This window comes from Nyctereutes procyonoides, unplaced genomic scaffold, assembly GCF_905146905.1.
Source record: "Nyctereutes procyonoides isolate TBG_1078 unplaced genomic scaffold, NYPRO_anot_genome, whole genome shotgun sequence".
Lineage (NCBI taxonomy): Eukaryota > Metazoa > Chordata > Mammalia > Carnivora > Canidae > Nyctereutes > Nyctereutes procyonoides.
In genome coordinates, this window is record NW_026575033.1 from 5,968,571 (window position 1) to 5,985,161 (window position 16,591).

The window sequence follows — 16,591 nt, forward strand, 5'->3', positions numbered from 1 at the left end:
AGATGAAGAAACTGCAGTTGAACTTAGGCAGTTTACTGGAGGTCGTGTGGCTGTCAAGTCATAGAGCTAGGTTTACTTGTGATAACAGGAATAGCACACTGATTTTCATGGCTAGGCTCTCAAAGGCACCAAAGGTAATGATATTGCGTGATTTGCATGAGGGACATTCCAAGTATACAATAAAGTATAGATGAAGGCAAGGTAAGTACAAAGGGCTATGGGACTTTAAGGGGAATAACCCTATCATGGGTGGAAGGAGGAAAAAGCAGGCTACTATTAGCCACTATTCCCCGCTGCTTCCCTATGAAGAGTCTCAGAGCGGAGCCAGTCATCCCAGCATGAGGGGTGCTCTGCTCATCCTGAAAATGGTAAGGGGGAGTAATTTGGGCTATTGGGATCCTAGGAGGTAAGTTTAACAAGAAAGCCTTTCCAGGAAGGCTTCCCTGACTCCTGTTACCCCAGAGAGCACTGCGTGCTCAGATGGCATGAGACTAGATCCTTTTCCTGCCTTACAGAGCGATGAACCTCATCTGGCCCAAGGAGACCATGGAAATAGGCAAGAAGCTCAGGTGCTAAGAGCACATAGAGGGAGGAGTAGGAATTACTGGAAGAATTGGTCACGGTCCAAGTTGTTTGCCTTTTCCTACTCAATCTAACACACGTTTTCTCTCTATGTAATCTGCCAATTAAGTGCAACAAATACCCAGTGCACAAAGGCTGCCATGCTGAAGAGTAGGCTCTAAGTTTAACTTGCAGAGACTTTTTTTTTTTTTAAGACTTTATTTATTCATGAGAGGCCAGAGAGAGAGAGGCAGACACACAGACAGAGGGAGAAGCAGGCTCCATGCAGGGGGCCCGATGTGGGACTCGATCCGGGGTCTCCGGGATCCGGCCTGGGCTGAAGGTGGCGCTAAACCACTGAGCCACCTAGGCTGCCCAGAGACCTTGTCTTTGTTATCCTCACCCCTCTGAATCCCTTGGTAGCAAGTCATTTTAATTCATTTCATTTAATTCAGCAAACATTTGTTACTATTTGCCGTATTTCAGTCACTGCTGGGAGTTTAGAGGAATATTACTATGAATAGGGTATTTTCTATGCTCAATAATACCAGCTGACATCCAGTGCTAAGTGGAGGCTACGGTCTACCTTTGAGAGCTTTACACGTATGAACTCATTCCTCAGTCCTCTTGAGATGGATATTATTATTTCCTTTTTACAAGTGAGCAAACAGGCACAAAAGAGTTCAATAACCTAATGGTCACTAGTAAGTAGATGGGCCAGCATTTTAGGCCAGGCTATTTTTCTAGAGTCTAAGATCCTAATTCTGACTATATGTAAGTAGTATAATACAATTTGAACTTCTTACTAAGTGATAGGATAAAGGTACAAAGAAAATTGTTGAGAGCACAGAGGAGATGTTAACTGGCTTGAGGAAGCCCACCTCCCAAATTATAATAGGTGGTTTTGAGCAATGCATAAATATAAGATTTTATTTATTTACTTGAGAGAGAGCATGAGAGCAGGGTGGTGGTGGTGGGGAAGGCAGCAAAGGGAGGAAGAACCTTGGGGCAGACTCCGTGCCGAGCGTGGAGCCCTACTTAGGGCTGGATCTCCTGACCCTGAGATCATGACCAGAGGAGAAACCAAGAGTTGGACACTTAACAACTGAGCCAATTCTGGGGCCCCAAATTATGATTTATTTTCAATGAAGAATTAGCAATTTGAATTTAAAGAACCACATTGTTTAATTAAAGATATTAAAGATAATTTTGCATTTGAGCAACATAAAGGAATAAAGGCAACTAATACTTCCCAGAAGAAGTTTCTGTTAAATCTCTTTTTATTCTGATACCTACTGCTTTTCTTCATAGCTGCATAGCATGTATGTCCACACTGTGTTTGATAACCTATGTGTTTGGGTGAATATTTAGATTGTTTGTTTCTTTTCCTTTTCCTTTTTTTTTTCTGTATTAGAAATAATTCTAGTAGGATAGGTAAAAATGGTATCCAGTCTTATTGACATTTCCTTAATTATGAAGGGGTTTGAACATTTTTGTGTGTTATTAGCCATCTTTAAAAAATTATTTGTAAGAGCTCTTTGGATGGAATCACTTTTTATTTATCGAGATGTCGAGATAATTAATTTGGAAAAAAATAATTTTAAACCTTTAGTCTTGGATCCATGTCACTTTTTAAAATGAAAATTATATCATCATCTCCCCTTCATGTTGCTTTCAAACTTTTTTTTTAAAGATTTATTTATTTATTTATTTATGATAGAGAGAGAGAGAGAGAGAGGCAGACACAGGAGGAGGGAGAAGCAGGCTCCATGCCGGGAGCCCGACATGGGACTCGATCCCAGGACTCCAGGATCGTGCCCTGGGCCAAAGGCAGGCGCTAAACCGCTGAGCCACCCAGGGATCCCTCAAACTTTCTTAATATTTTATATTATTTCTCATATATTGCAAATGTTTTGCAGCTAACCTTTTTTTTTTTTAGTTTTTTTTTTATGATAGAGAGAGAGAGAGAGAGAGAGAGAGGCAGAGAGAGAAGCAGGCTCCATGCATCAGGAGCCCGACGTGGGATTTGATCCCGGGTCTCCAGGATCGCGCCCTGGGCCAAAGGCAGGCACTAAACCACTGCGCCACCCAGGGATCCCTTTGCAGCTAACCTTTTCACCTGTTTATGGTTATTCCTTTTGCTGTGTAAAAATTTAATTTTACCAAAATTTACTAGTCTTTTTTTAATGACTTCTGGGAATGAATGAGAGGTCAATGAGAAGACAAAAGAGATTAAGACATTTTAAGTTCTACAATTTATAGTCTTTATTTACCACTACAACTTCATAATTGTATGAAGTGGTCTTTAGAAGATTCAGCTAGCTGGCTGGTGCCAGGTTGTAATTAGAGGATGGCAGAACTGAAAGGAGACTTCATGCACACCACTTTCCAGAGTGCACTGACAGTAATGGAGTTTTTGAGCATTGCAGTAACACTAAGGTAGGTGATATCATCATTTATTTCTCTTTAGAGATGAGAGAAGAACCTAAGGAATTTGCTCAAAGTCCTAAAGTCCTAAGTGAGGATTCTAAAAACTCAGACTCCAGTATCACAGGTGCTATTCTAATGAAGTCTTTTAGAAATAATGGCACTTCCAGCTCAGTGTCATTTCCAAAGATAATGCCTTCTATATTGTTATATATTGAGAAGGCAGAAGAAAAGTTAAATGTCTGTGGCCAATGCCTTTTTCTTTTAAAAATTTTTTCTCCTAGATGGGCATGAGAACTTAATTGAAGGACATCAACTCTTAAACAACACGAGTGACAAGTTCTATTTTTTTTATCTTGCAAACTGTATAGATGCCACTATGAAAACTGAAATAAACTATCTTTTAATTGGACCTTCTAGGCTGAGCCCTTGTTTGATGTAATGATTTTATCATATTTTTGAAATAATCTATTAAGTTTCTAAAAACTGCCACTTTTAGATTCCTTATGTAGTGTTGAGCCTATGTGATCTTATTTGTATTTTTTTCCCTAAAACTGTAATTGTGTGTGAGGTGCATGTATCTGTGTCTGTGTGTATACAAATATAATTAAAATCATTTGTATATAAGATGGAAAATATATCATTGAAAATTATCCCTGTTTTTGATGACATATAAACATTCAAAGATATATTTTAATATATTTTTGTGTATCAATATTATGCCCTTCTAACTGACTTAATAGTTTAGTGAATTTCTTACTCTTGAAAACAGAATTTTATTTTTTAATTTTAATAATCCTTATTTTTTATCAAAATCACATTACACAGTTTATTTTTATTTTTTTAATAAATTAATTTTTATTGGTGTTCAATTTACCAACATACAGAATAACACCCAGTGCTCATCCCGTCAAGTGTCCCCCTCAGTGCCCGTCACCCATTCACCCCCACCCCCCGCCCTCCTCCCCTTCCACCACCCCTAGTTCATTTCCCAGAGTTAGTAGTCTTTATGTTCTGTGTCCCTTTCTGATATTTCCCACACATTTCTTCTCCCTTCCCTTATATTCCCTTTCACTATTTTCATATTCCCCAAATGAATGAGAACATACACTGTTTGTCCTTCTCCGATTGACTTACTTCACTCAGCATAATACCCTCCAGTTCCATCCACGTTGAAGCAAATGGTGGGTATTTGTCATTTCTAATGGCTGAGGAATATTCCATTGTATACATAGACCACATCTTCTTTATCCATTCATCTTTCGATGGGCACTGAGGCTCCTTCCACAGTTTGGCTATTGTGGACATGGCTGCTAGAAACATCGGGGTGCAGGTGTCCCGGCGTTTCATTGCATCTGAATCTTTGGGGTAAATCCCTAACAGTGCAATTGCTGGGTCGTAGGGCAGGTCTATTTTTAACTCTTTGAGGAACCTCCACACAGTTTTCCAGAGTGGCTGCACCAGTTCACATTCCCACCAACAGTGCAAGAGGGTTCCCTTTTCTCCGCATCCTCTCCAACATTTGTGGTTTCCTGCCTTGTTAATTTTCCCCATTCTCACTGGTGTGAGGTGGTATCTCATTGTGGTTTTGATTTGTATTTCCCTGATGGCAAGTGATGCGGAGCATTTTCTCATGTGCATGGTGGCCATGTCTATGTCTTCCTCTGTGAGATTTCTCTTCATGTCTTTTGCCCATTTCATGATTGGATTGTTTGTTTCTTTGCTGTTGAGTTTAAGAAGTTCTTTATAGATTTTGGAAACTAGCCCTTTATCTGATATGTTATTTGCAAATATCTTCTCCCATTCTGTAGGTTGTCTTTGAGTTTTGTTGACTGTATCCTTTGCTGTGCAAAAGCTTCTTATCTTGATGAAGTCCCAATAGTTCATTTTTGCTTTTGTTTCTTTTGCTTTCGTGGATGTATCCTGCAAGAAGTTACTGTGGCCAAGTTCAAAAAGGGTGTTGCCTGTGTTCTCCTCTAGGAGTTTGATGGAATCTTGTCTCACATTTAGATCTTTCATCTATTTTGAGTTTATCTTTGTGTATGGTGCAATAGAGTGGTCTAGTTTCATTCTTCTGCATGTGGATGTCCAATTTTCCCAGCACCATTTATTGAAGAGACTGTCTTTCTTCTAGTGGATCGTCTTTCCTCCTTTATCGAATATTAGTTGACCATAAAGTTCAGGGTCCACTTCTGGGTTCTCTATTCTGTTCCATTGATCTATGTGTCTGTTTTTGTGCCAGTACCACACTGTCTTGATGACCACAGCTTTGTAGTACAACCTGAAATCTGGCATTGTGATGCCCCCAGATATGGTTTTCTTTTTTAAAATTCCCCTGGCTATTCGGGGTCTTTTCTGATTCCACACAAATCTTAAAATAATTTGTTCTAACTCTCTGAAGAAAGTCCATGGTATTTTGATAGGGATTCCATTAAACGTGTAGATTGCCCTGGTAACATTGACATTTTCACAATATTAATTCTGCCAATCCATGAGCATGGAATATTTTTCCATCTCTTTGTGTCTTCCTCAATTTCTTTCAGAAGTGTTCTATAGTTTTTAGGGTATATAGATCCTTTACCTCTTTGGTTAGGTTTATTCCTAGGTATCTTATGCTTTTGGGTGCAATTGTAAATGGGATTGACTCCTGAATTTCTCTTTCTTCAGTCTCATTGTTAGTGTATAGGAATGCCATTGATTTCTGGGCATTGATTTTGTATCCTGCCACGCTACCAAATTGCTGTATGAGTTCTAGCAATCTTGGGGTGGAGGCTTTTGGGTTTTCTATGTAGAGTATCATGTCGTCGGCGAAGAGGGAGAGTTTGACTTCTTCTTTGCCAATTTGAATGCCTTTAATGTCTTTTTGTTGTCTGATTGCTAAGGCTAGGACTTCCAGTACTCTGTTGAATAGCAGTGGTGAGAGTGGACATCCCTGTCTTGTTCCTGATCTTAGGGGAAAGGCTCCCAGTGCTTCCCCATTGAGAATGATATTGCTGTGGGCTTTTCGTAGATGGCTTTTAAGATGTCGAGGAAAGTTCCCTCTATCCCTATACTCTGAAGAGTTTTGATCAGGAATGGATGCTGTATTTTGTCAAATGCTTTCTCTGCATCTAATGAGAGGATCATATGGTTCTTGGTTTTTCTCTTGCTGATATGATGAATCACAATGAGTGTTTTACGAGTGTTGAACCAGCCTTGTGTCCCGGGGATAAATCCTACTTGGTCATGGTGAATAATTTTCTTAATGTGTTGTTGGATCCTATTGGCTAGTATCTTGTTGAGAATTTTTGCATCCATGTTCATCAGGGATATTGGTCTGTAATTCTCCTTTTTGGTGGGGTCTTTGTCTGGTTTTGGAATTAAGGTGATGCTGGCCTCATAGAATGAATTTGGAAGTACTCCATCTCTTTCTATCTTTCCAAACAGCTTTAGTAGAATAGGTATGATTTCTTCTTTAAACGTTTGATAGAATTCCCCTGGGAAGCCATCTGGCCCTGGACTCTTGTGTCTTGGGAGGTTTTTGATGACTTCTTCAATTTCCTCCCTGGTTATTGGCCTGTTCAGGTTTTCTATTTCTTCCTCTTCCAGTTTTGGTAGTTTGTGGCTTTCCAGGAATGCGTCCATTTCTTCTAGATTGCCTAATTTATTGGCGTAGAGCTGTTCATAATGTTTTTAAAATCGTTTGTATTTCGTTGGTGTTGGTAGTGATCTCTCCTTTCTCATTCATGATTTTATTAATTTGAGTCTTCTCTCTCTTCTTTTAAATAAGGCTGGCTAATGGTTTATGTATCTTATTAATTCTTTCAAAGAACCAACTCCTGGTTTTGTTGATCTGTTCCACAGTTCTTCTGGTCTCAATTTCGTTGAGTTCTGCTCGAATTTTAGTTAACTCTCTTCTTCTGCTGGGCGTCGGGTCCATTTCCTGTTTTTTCTCTAGCTCCTTTATGTGTAAGGTTAGCTTTTGTATTTGAGTTCTTTCCAGTTTTTGAATGGATGCTTGTATTGCGATGTATTTCCCCCTCAGGACTGCTTTTGCTGCATCCCAAAGATTTTGAACGGTTGTATCTTCATTCTCATTAGTTTCCATGAATCTTTTTAATTCTTCCTTAATTTCCTGGTTGACCCTTTTATCTTTTAGTAGGATGGTCCTTAACCTCCATATGTTTGAGGTCCTCCCAAACTTCTTGTTGTGATTTAGTTCTAATTTCAAGGCGTTATGGTCTGAGAATATGAAGGGGACGATCCCAATCTTTTGGTATCGGTTCAGACCCGATTTGTGACCCAGTATGTGGTCTATTCTGGAGAAAGTTCCATGTGCACTTGAGAAGAATGTGTATTCAGTTGAGTTTGGATGTAAAGTTCTGTAGATATCTGTGAAATCTATCTGGTCCAGTGTATCATTTAAAGCTCTCGTTTCTTTGGAGATGTTGTGCTTAGAAGACCTATCGAGGGTAGAAAGAGCTAGATTGAAGTTGCCAAGTATAAGTGTATTATTATCTAAGTATTTATTCACTTTGGTTAATAATTCGTTTAAGTATTTGGCAGCTCCCACATTCGGGGCATATATATTGAGGATTGTTAAGTCCTCTTGCTGGATAGATCCTTTAAGTATGAAATAGTGTCCCTCTTTGTCTCTCACTACAGTCTTTGGGGTAAATTTTAGTTTATCTGATATAAGGATGGCTACCCCTGCTTTCTTTTGAGAACCATTTGAATGGTAAATGGTTCTCCAACCTTTTATTTTCAGGCTGTAGGTGTCCTTCTGTCTAAAATGAGTCTCTTGTAGACAGCAAATAGATGGGTCCTGCTTTTTTATCCAGTCTGAAACCCTGTGCCTTTTGATGGGGTCATTGAGCCCGTTTACGTTCAGAGTTACTATTGACAGATATGAGTTTAGTGTCATCATGATATCTATTTAGTCCTTGTTTTTGTGGATTGTTCCACTGAACTTCTTCTTAAAGGGGAGTTTTAAGAGTCCCCCTTAAAATTTCTTGCAGAGCTGGTTTGGAGGTCACATAGTCTTTCAGTTCCTGCCTGTCTTGGAAGCTCTTTATCTCCCCTTCCATTCTGAATGAGAGCCTTGCTGGATAAAGTATTCTTGGTTGCATGTTCTTCTCATTTAGGACCCTGAATATATCCTGCCAGCCCTTTCTGGCCTGCCAGGTCTCTGTGGAGAGGTCTGCTGTTACCCTAATACTCCTCCCCATAAGAGTCAGGGATTTCTTGTCTCTTGCTGCTTTAAGGATCTTCTCTTTATCTTTGGAATTTGCAAGCTTCACTATTAAATGTCGAGGTGTTGAACGGTTTTTATTGATTTTAGGGGGGGGGATCTCTCTATTTCCTGGATCTGAATGCCTGTTTCCCTTCCCAGATTGGGAAAGTTTTCAGCTAGGATTTGTTCAAATACATATTCTGGCCCTCTGGCCCTTTCGGCGCCCTCGGGAACCCCAATTAAGCGTAGGTTTTTCTTCCTTAGGTTGTCATTTATTTGCCTTAATCTGTCTTCATAGTCCCTTAATTGTTTGTCTCTTTTTTCCTCAGTTTCCCTCTTTGCCATTAACTTGTCTTCTATGTCACTCACTCGTTCTTCCACCTCGTTAACCCTCGTCGTTAGGACTTCTAGTTTGGATTGCATCTCATTCAATTGATTTTTAATTTCTGCCTGATTGGATCTAAATTCTGCAGTCATGAAGTCTCGTGAGTCCGTAATGCTTTTTTCTAGAGCCACCAGTAGCTGTAGAATAGTGCTTCTGAATTGGCTTTCTGACATTGAAGTGTAATCCAGATTTTGTAACTCTGTGGGAGAGAGGGCTGTTTCTTTTTTTTTTTTTTTTTAAATTTTTTTTTAATTTTTATTTATTTATGATAGGCACACAGTGAGAGAAAGAGAGAGGCAGAGACACAGGCAGAGGGAGAAGCAGGCTCCATGCACCAGGAGGAGAGGGCTGTTTCTGATTCTTTCTTTTGAGGTGAGGTTTTCCTTCTAGTCATTTTGCTCAGTGCAGAGTGGCCAAAAACAAGTTGTATTGGAACACGGGGGAGTATCACTGGTCCGTCCGGCTGGTCTTCTGGGGGAGGGGCCTGCTGTGCTGATTTTCAGGTGTTAGCACTTGGGGGAGCTGCTCTGTCCCAGCCTGCTGCCGGGCTCAGCGGGGGTTGTTTACCCCGTGGGGCCCCAGGAGGAACAGCCGCAGTTGCTATGGCAGCTCTGCAGCCCTGGAGTCAGCCTCCGCAGGAACTACGGGCTCGGGGCTCTCGGCTCTCCGTCCGCAGGGCCTGGAGGCTCCGGGGCGGGGCCGCTGATCTGCTCAGCTCGGGGCAGGAGCGTCCTTGCTGTCCTGGGCCCTCCCGGCCTCTGCCTGTCCCGGGGGAGGCCGGATCCTGGGCTGTGTCCCGGCGCCCTGTGCTCCGGGGCCTGCGCTGTTGGATTCGCGCTCCCGCCCCGCAGCCCCCTCCGCGGAGCCGCCGCCCGAGCCCCTCCGAGCTGCTCCGGCCCCGCCGTGCGCGCTGCAGCCCTTAGGGAGCTCGGAGCACTCTCCCGGGGCGCAGGTGTCTGTTAATGTCCCAGGGAGCCCGAGGGCATCCCCGCCCTCCTGGGTCCTGCTCTAACTCCCTGCGGGCCCCTTTCCGCCCGCCCGGGAAGGTTGGTGCAGCTCCTGCTCCTCCGGGACGGGGCTCTCCTGTCCTGGGGACACTCGCCCCGGCCTCAGCCCGGCTCCTCGCGGGGCCCCTCCCCCTCGGAGGCCTTTTGTTTCTTTATTTCTTTTTCCCCGTCTTCCTACCTGATAGAAGCGCGAACTCTTCTCACTGTAGCGTCCCAGCTGTTCTCTCTTTACATCTCAGGCCGAATTCGTAGATTTTCAGGATGATTTGAAGGTTATCTAGGTAATTTGGTGGGGACAGGCGACTTGGGGACCCTGCTCTTCTGCCATCTTGCCCCTCCTCCCTTACATTACCCAGTTTAAAGAGACAACTGTTTGGATAGCCTTGTTACAAAAGCAGCAGTCTCCCTTTTCTCCATTTGGAAGTGACTAATGAAATTAAGTGACCCCTTAAAGCTTTTAGTCAATTCTGTTTTTAGCCCCTCCTTCACCCCTACTTACAAAAAAGTATCAGTAGCTTCCTGCTCAGCTTTCCCCACCGTAAGTAAAAGCTTTCTCAGGGCACTTGGATGGCTCAAACATCCAACTCTTGATTTCGGCCCAGGTCATGACCTCAGGTTGTGAGATTGAGCTCATGCTGGGCCTGGAGCCTGCTTACAATTTTCCCTCTCCCTTTACCCCTTCCTTCTTCTCTAAAAAAAAAAAAAAAAAAAAAAAAGAAAAAAGAAAAAAAAAGAAAATTAGCCTTCTTGATCTGCTAAGTCAGTTCATTTTCCACTCCAGTTCCTAGAATTTCTTTGCTATTAGCCTTTTTCCTATTCTCATTGTCTTTGTGGTTTTAGACTACCTTTTAAAAATGTTGATCCTTTTTGGTAATTTTATTGAAAATTCATTTAATTTTACATTTCGATTTTATTTTGTGGAAATTCTCACTAGTCCTTTAAAAACTATGCCTGGTCATTTGATAATCTCTTATCCTTACTTAAACTTTTTTTTTATGCATTTAATATACTCATTTTATATTTGTCATTGACAAGTCCAATATCTAAAGTCAATAGAATCTGATTTTTTTTTCTGTTGATTTGTTCAACATGACTTGTCTTTCTCCTTGTGTTTTTTATAATTTTTATCCTTGATAGGAACTTATCTTTGGGAATTATCTGCGGCTGAAGATGTGTTCCTCCAAAGAGGATTTGCATTTGCTTCTGTTAGGCACCTGACCCAGGTCCACTTCAAAATAACATCTCACTCAGGATTTTTTAGGCGACATATGTAGTGTATATTGAAACCGTAGTCCCTTCTGAGAGTCAGCTCTAAGTAATGCATTCTCAGCAGAATTTTCTTTCATTTCAGAGAGCCAAGGCTACAACAGGCAAATTTTATTTATCAGACATTTTCTTATTATTTATGTAGTACTATGTTGACAAGGGGTTGGCAAATTATAGCCTGTGGGCCAAATCAAGCTCACTTACTGTTTTTGTACATTTATTTAAAAAAAGCAACCATAGCCATTTGTTTACTTATTGTCTATGGCTGCTTCTGTTATGCAATAGCAGAATTAACTCATTGGGACAGAGGCTAAAAAAAGCCTAAAATAATCACTGTCTTCTGGTCCATTAGATAAAAAGGATGGCTCCTAGTATGGACATTTGGTGTCCCTGTTCTACAGATGTGTGTGTGTTGAGGGGGGAGGGGTTCCTCTTACTCCTTAATTTGCATGGCTCATATTAATTTGGATATAGGCAAAACTGCTTAATTAAGAGACCTCAAAATGCAGTGGCTTGAACAAGATAGCTTATTTCTCTTTCATATGGTCCAAGTAGCTGTCCAGGGTGATGTGGCTGCTCAGCAGACTCAGAGGTCCAGACTCCTAATAGTGTTGTTTGCTATTTGGACAGTAATGTTCTTGTCTACACAATGGAATATATTTGCATTCCAGCTCATGAGAAGAGGGAAAATGTGGCGAGAACACCTCTTTTCCTTTTAAGAGTGTGATCTGGAAGTTGCACATGTCACTTCTGCTCACATCACAGTGGCCAGAATGAGGCCACAAAGCTACAAGTGAGGCTGGGATATGTCTTTTTTTTTTTTTTTTTTTTTTTTTAAGATTTAAGAGGACTTGCAGTCTGTTTTTTGTTTTGTTTTGTTTTTTTAAGATCTTATTTTTTATTCATGAGAGACACACAGAGAGAGAGAGAGAGGCAGAGACACAGGCAGAGGGAGAAGCAGGCTCCATGCAGGGAGCCTGATGTGGGGCTCGATCCGGGGTCTCCAGGATCATGCTCTGGGCTGAAGGTGACACTAAACCGCTGAGTCACCCAGGTTACCTGGGATATGTCTTTTTGTAGATAGTCAGGCACTGAGCTAAAGCTCCTATTGGTAAAAAAGAAGGGGACAATGTTTTCTGAGGGAAAACTGGTAGACTGCACGGGGTCTTGGGCCTTGGCCTACCTCCCGAACAGCAGCTAAAACCTTTAGATCATTGGTAGCTACCAGACTCTCTGCTTCTCCTTCCTCAAGCTTTCACTTCAATTGTTTGACTTCTAAGACTTTGCCTTTCCTAGCTAGCTCAGCTATGAGTCTACAAGGTGTTAGGGGCACCTGGTGGGCTCAGTCAGTAGAGCATGAAACTCTTTATCTTGGGTGTTGTGAGTTCAAGCTCTACATTAGGCATATAGCCTACTTTTCAAAAAAGTGTTAAAAAATTCTACACATCATTTTCAGTTGTTTTGTAGTGGGAGTATATTTTAGGAGATCTAATCCAAATATAGTTCCTTTTTTTTTTTAAAGATTTATTCACTTATTTGAGAGAGAGAGAGAGAGCATGAACGGGAGAGGCACAGGTAGAGGAAGAAAGAATCTCAAGCAGGCATGGCACAGAGCATAGAGCCCCATGTGTAGGGCTTGATCTAACAACCCTGAGATCATGACCTGAGCCAAAACTAAGAGTCAAACACTTAGCCAACTGCGCTACCTAGGCACTCCCAAATAGAGTTCTAAAGAGAGGCCCTTTACTTAATTGTTACAGGTACATATTCTATTGAATCTATCTTATTCCTGATATGGATGTAAGCTGACCTACATTGCATCTATCCCAGCAGTGATTTTACTTTTTTGTCTATGATCTACTTTTTTGTATTATCCTTTCTTCAAAATAACTATTCTTGACTAGCTTTTACTTTAACTCTGTTTCTGGTGTTGCTCTTTATTTTGACCTTTTTTTTTTTTTTAAGATTGATTGATTGATTCAGAGAAAAAGCTTGAGCAGGGGGAGGGGTAAAGGGAGACGGAGAAAAGCAGACTTCCCACTGACCATGGAGCCCAACACGGGACCAATTCCATAACTTTGAGATCATGACCTGAGCTGAAATCAAGAGTTCAACACTCAACTGACTGAGTCACCCAGGCACCCTATTTTGACCGTTTGTAACTTTATGTTCAGAGGGTGCAAACTAGAGACATGTAACTTGATCTGTTTGGTCCACAGAATGTTTGCTGATTTTTAAAAATCAGACTTTACATGAAATCCCCACATCTCTTTCTTGTAAACAGACTGTGGACAGATTTGGCAGCAGTGACTAGCCACCCCACCTACTCAGGGAGCTGCGCCTTTCAGAGCTGTCATTGACCTTCCAATTTACCCCAGTCCCCCTGCTCCCTGCTATCTCCTGCATTCACATCACTTGTTGAATCACCTGCTGTACCAATATAATCATTTGCTCTGTTGTACACTGGCTTTGTCCACTCTTCTGTCTCCTTTAACTATCATAGGAGTCTTCTCTACATTCTCCTTCACTAGTGCCATGACTGGTGGGGAAATTAACTCACAGAGATCCATGCCCCAGCCTTCCCTATTCAGAGAGATGTGAGAGTGATGATGGTTAGTCTTTTCTCAAATAATCCTTAGGGAGGAAAATGTATTCACCACCTGGCAAATTTCTCAGAGCTGTGGAAAGCCCCAGGCCATCCATCATCACTGAATGCGGTGAATCCAAAACTGGAGCTCTGCAGTGCAGGGCAGCTGACAGCACGGGGCAGGGGAAATGATTTCCCTCCTGCCGGAGGAGAGCTAGTTAGATATTTCATGTACTATTATTCAAGGCACAGTGTGTTTCCTGGCCTGTGAGAATTGTTTTTTGTCTTTTACTATTTTGTAGGTAATTAATAACAAAGAATAATTCTTTCTAGTCATTGTTTACATTTTCTATGTAGCTGAACAAAAGATTGGTCTGAAGAAAAGTTCTTTTAAATAATAGGCAAAATCAATAACATGCTGAGCATTATTCCTTTTGGTTTCCAAAAGAATTCCTCCCATACACTGTTTTATTTGTATTTGATTTAGAATTAGTGATTCTCTATTTTTTTTAACCATATGCTTCCTGATAGTAACAAACACATTTAGTGAACACCTATGGTAAGCCAAGCAGGAGTATGTGGAAAGTCATCCTGCCTTCATTCAGAATTAGTACTTCAATCTGCTCTGTATAAAATGGTAGCCACTCGCCATATGTGAGTACTGAGCACTTGAAATATGGCTAGTGTGATTATAAAATTGTGAAAAATTGAATTTAAAAATTTAATTTGGGGAGCACCTGAGTTTGAACAGTCAGTTAAGCCTTGGATTCTTGGTTTTGGCTCAGGTTGTGATCTGAGGGCCATGAGATCTTGCCCAGTGTCAGGCTCCATCAGCTTGAGATTCTTTCTCCCTCTCCCTCTGGCCCTCCTGTTTGTGTTCTCTCTCTCTAAAAAATAAATTAAGTAAATATTTTTTAAAAATTTCATTTGAATCAATTTAAATTTGAACTGGACATTTAATTTAAATATTGGGCAACATTATAAGTGTGTTTGGAACAACCTGGATACACGAGTCTACTTTTTGATTGTAAATTTTATTTAATCTACATGCAGATCAAGTAGTTCCAAGCAAATTTAGCACTTGAGAAGCTTTTAGTTGTAAAATCAACACTGGATTTTGAAGTCTTGGCCTTGAAAAAAGAATAAAATATTTCATTAAAATTTTTATGTCAACTTCATGTTGAGATGATAAATATATTGGGTTAAATAAAACATTAATTTCATGTGTTTGTCTTACTTGTTTTAATGGAGCTCCTAAGTTTTAATTTAATTTAATTTAAATTTTAAATTATATATGTGACTTGACTTGCATTATATATCTTGGACAGTACTGCTTGAGATAGTACTCATCATGGTCCTGGGACCACAAATGGCTTATCATAGACCTAAAAAGAGAAAAAAAATTGCAAAATTTTAATGTGTTTCTTTAAAAAAAAATCTATGTCTATTGCTATAAGGCCTCCCAACTGCCACCTGTTTCATTGTCTGTACCTTTGAAAGTGATCGGAATTCTTTTTTTTTTTAAGGTTTTATTTATTTATTCATGAAAAACATACACAGAGAGGCAGAGATGCAGGCAGAGGGAGAATCAGGCTCCCTGAGGGGAGTATGATGTGGGACTCGATCCCAGGAACCAGGGATAACGACCTGAGTCAAAGGCAGACACTCAACCACTGAGCAAAGTAGGCATCCCAGTAATCAGAATTCTTAGTTACCTCCTCAAAATGCAAATAGGGTTACGTAAACCCCATACACTTTGGTGCTCTTTATCTCAAACACGTTAGTCTAACACACATGGTCCCTCACACTCGGGCGTCTACTTTACCAGCACTCTACTGGAGCTCTCACATACCAAGGCCATTCCAGGACACTATGTTCTTTCATACCACTTTGCATTTGCATCCTGTACTTCCTTTGGAATAAATGGCCTCTTAATGCTATCTTTCCTCATCCGTTCCCATCTCCTCCAGCAAAATTAATATGCACCTCTTCACTCTGGTTGGACTTTGGACCTTATGATACAGGCTTACCACATTATATTTTTGTTGCTCAAGGATATATTTGTCTCCCACATTAGATTATGTAATTCCAGAACAAGAGCCCTGTTTTATTTTGGTTTGTTTTTGTACCTTCATTTGATTGGACTCCATAAATATTTATGAATTGAGTGATTACTGCCATAGGAAAATGGTTAAGTCAGTGACCCACTGCTGATCTTTCTCTGTATAGGTGTTGGAACCATGCTGCCAGGGTTAGAATCTCTGCTCTACCACTTAGTAGGTATATGATCGTGGCCAAGTTATTTCCTGTCTTTTAAGTATCCCATTAATGAAATAGAGACAATAATACCTATCTTATAGGTTGACTGTAAGGATTAAGAAGATCTAACACACATAAGATGCTTCAGTGCGAAGCGTGCAATAAATATTAACAATTATAAGTGTCACAATACAGTCTAAACTATTTTTCTTTTTCTCTCAGGCAACAAATCACAGGTTTTAACTGGATTTCGAAAACCCAGTGTTACAGAAACCAATGAAGTAGGAAGAAAAATCCAGTTCTGAGCAGTCTTTGAATCGACAAATATCTACTTTGCAAGGAACTTCCGATTATTATTCTATGAGTCTCACTATTTAAGAATAGAACTATAAGGCTTAGGGTGAGTGTGGTCAAGATGTTTTGAATTCAGTAAAGAAAACTTGCCCTTTGATGTTTAAGGATGATCTGATGGATCATATACCAGCTACTGAGAGTGTTTTTAAAAACTAGGAAGTTGGCCACTAATTCATTGTATATAAGGAACTGTGGAAAATTTACAGAAGGAACTGACCAAGTATAGTGAATTAAATATTTATCAACTTTAATTATGCAACTCATTTTTTTTAAAAAAAACAGCTTTACTGAAATATAATTTATATACCATACAATTCACCCATTTGAAGGATACATTCAGTGGTTTTTAGTGTATTCACAAAGTTATGCAATACAATTTAATTTTTGAATATTTTTGACCCCTCAAAAGGAAACCCCTTACATATGAGAACTCATTCCCTCTTCCTCCTCACCTTCCTTCCGCCCCAAGTCCTAGGGAAACTAATTTCCTTTCTGTGTATGTGTATGTATATATACACACTTGCCTATTCTGG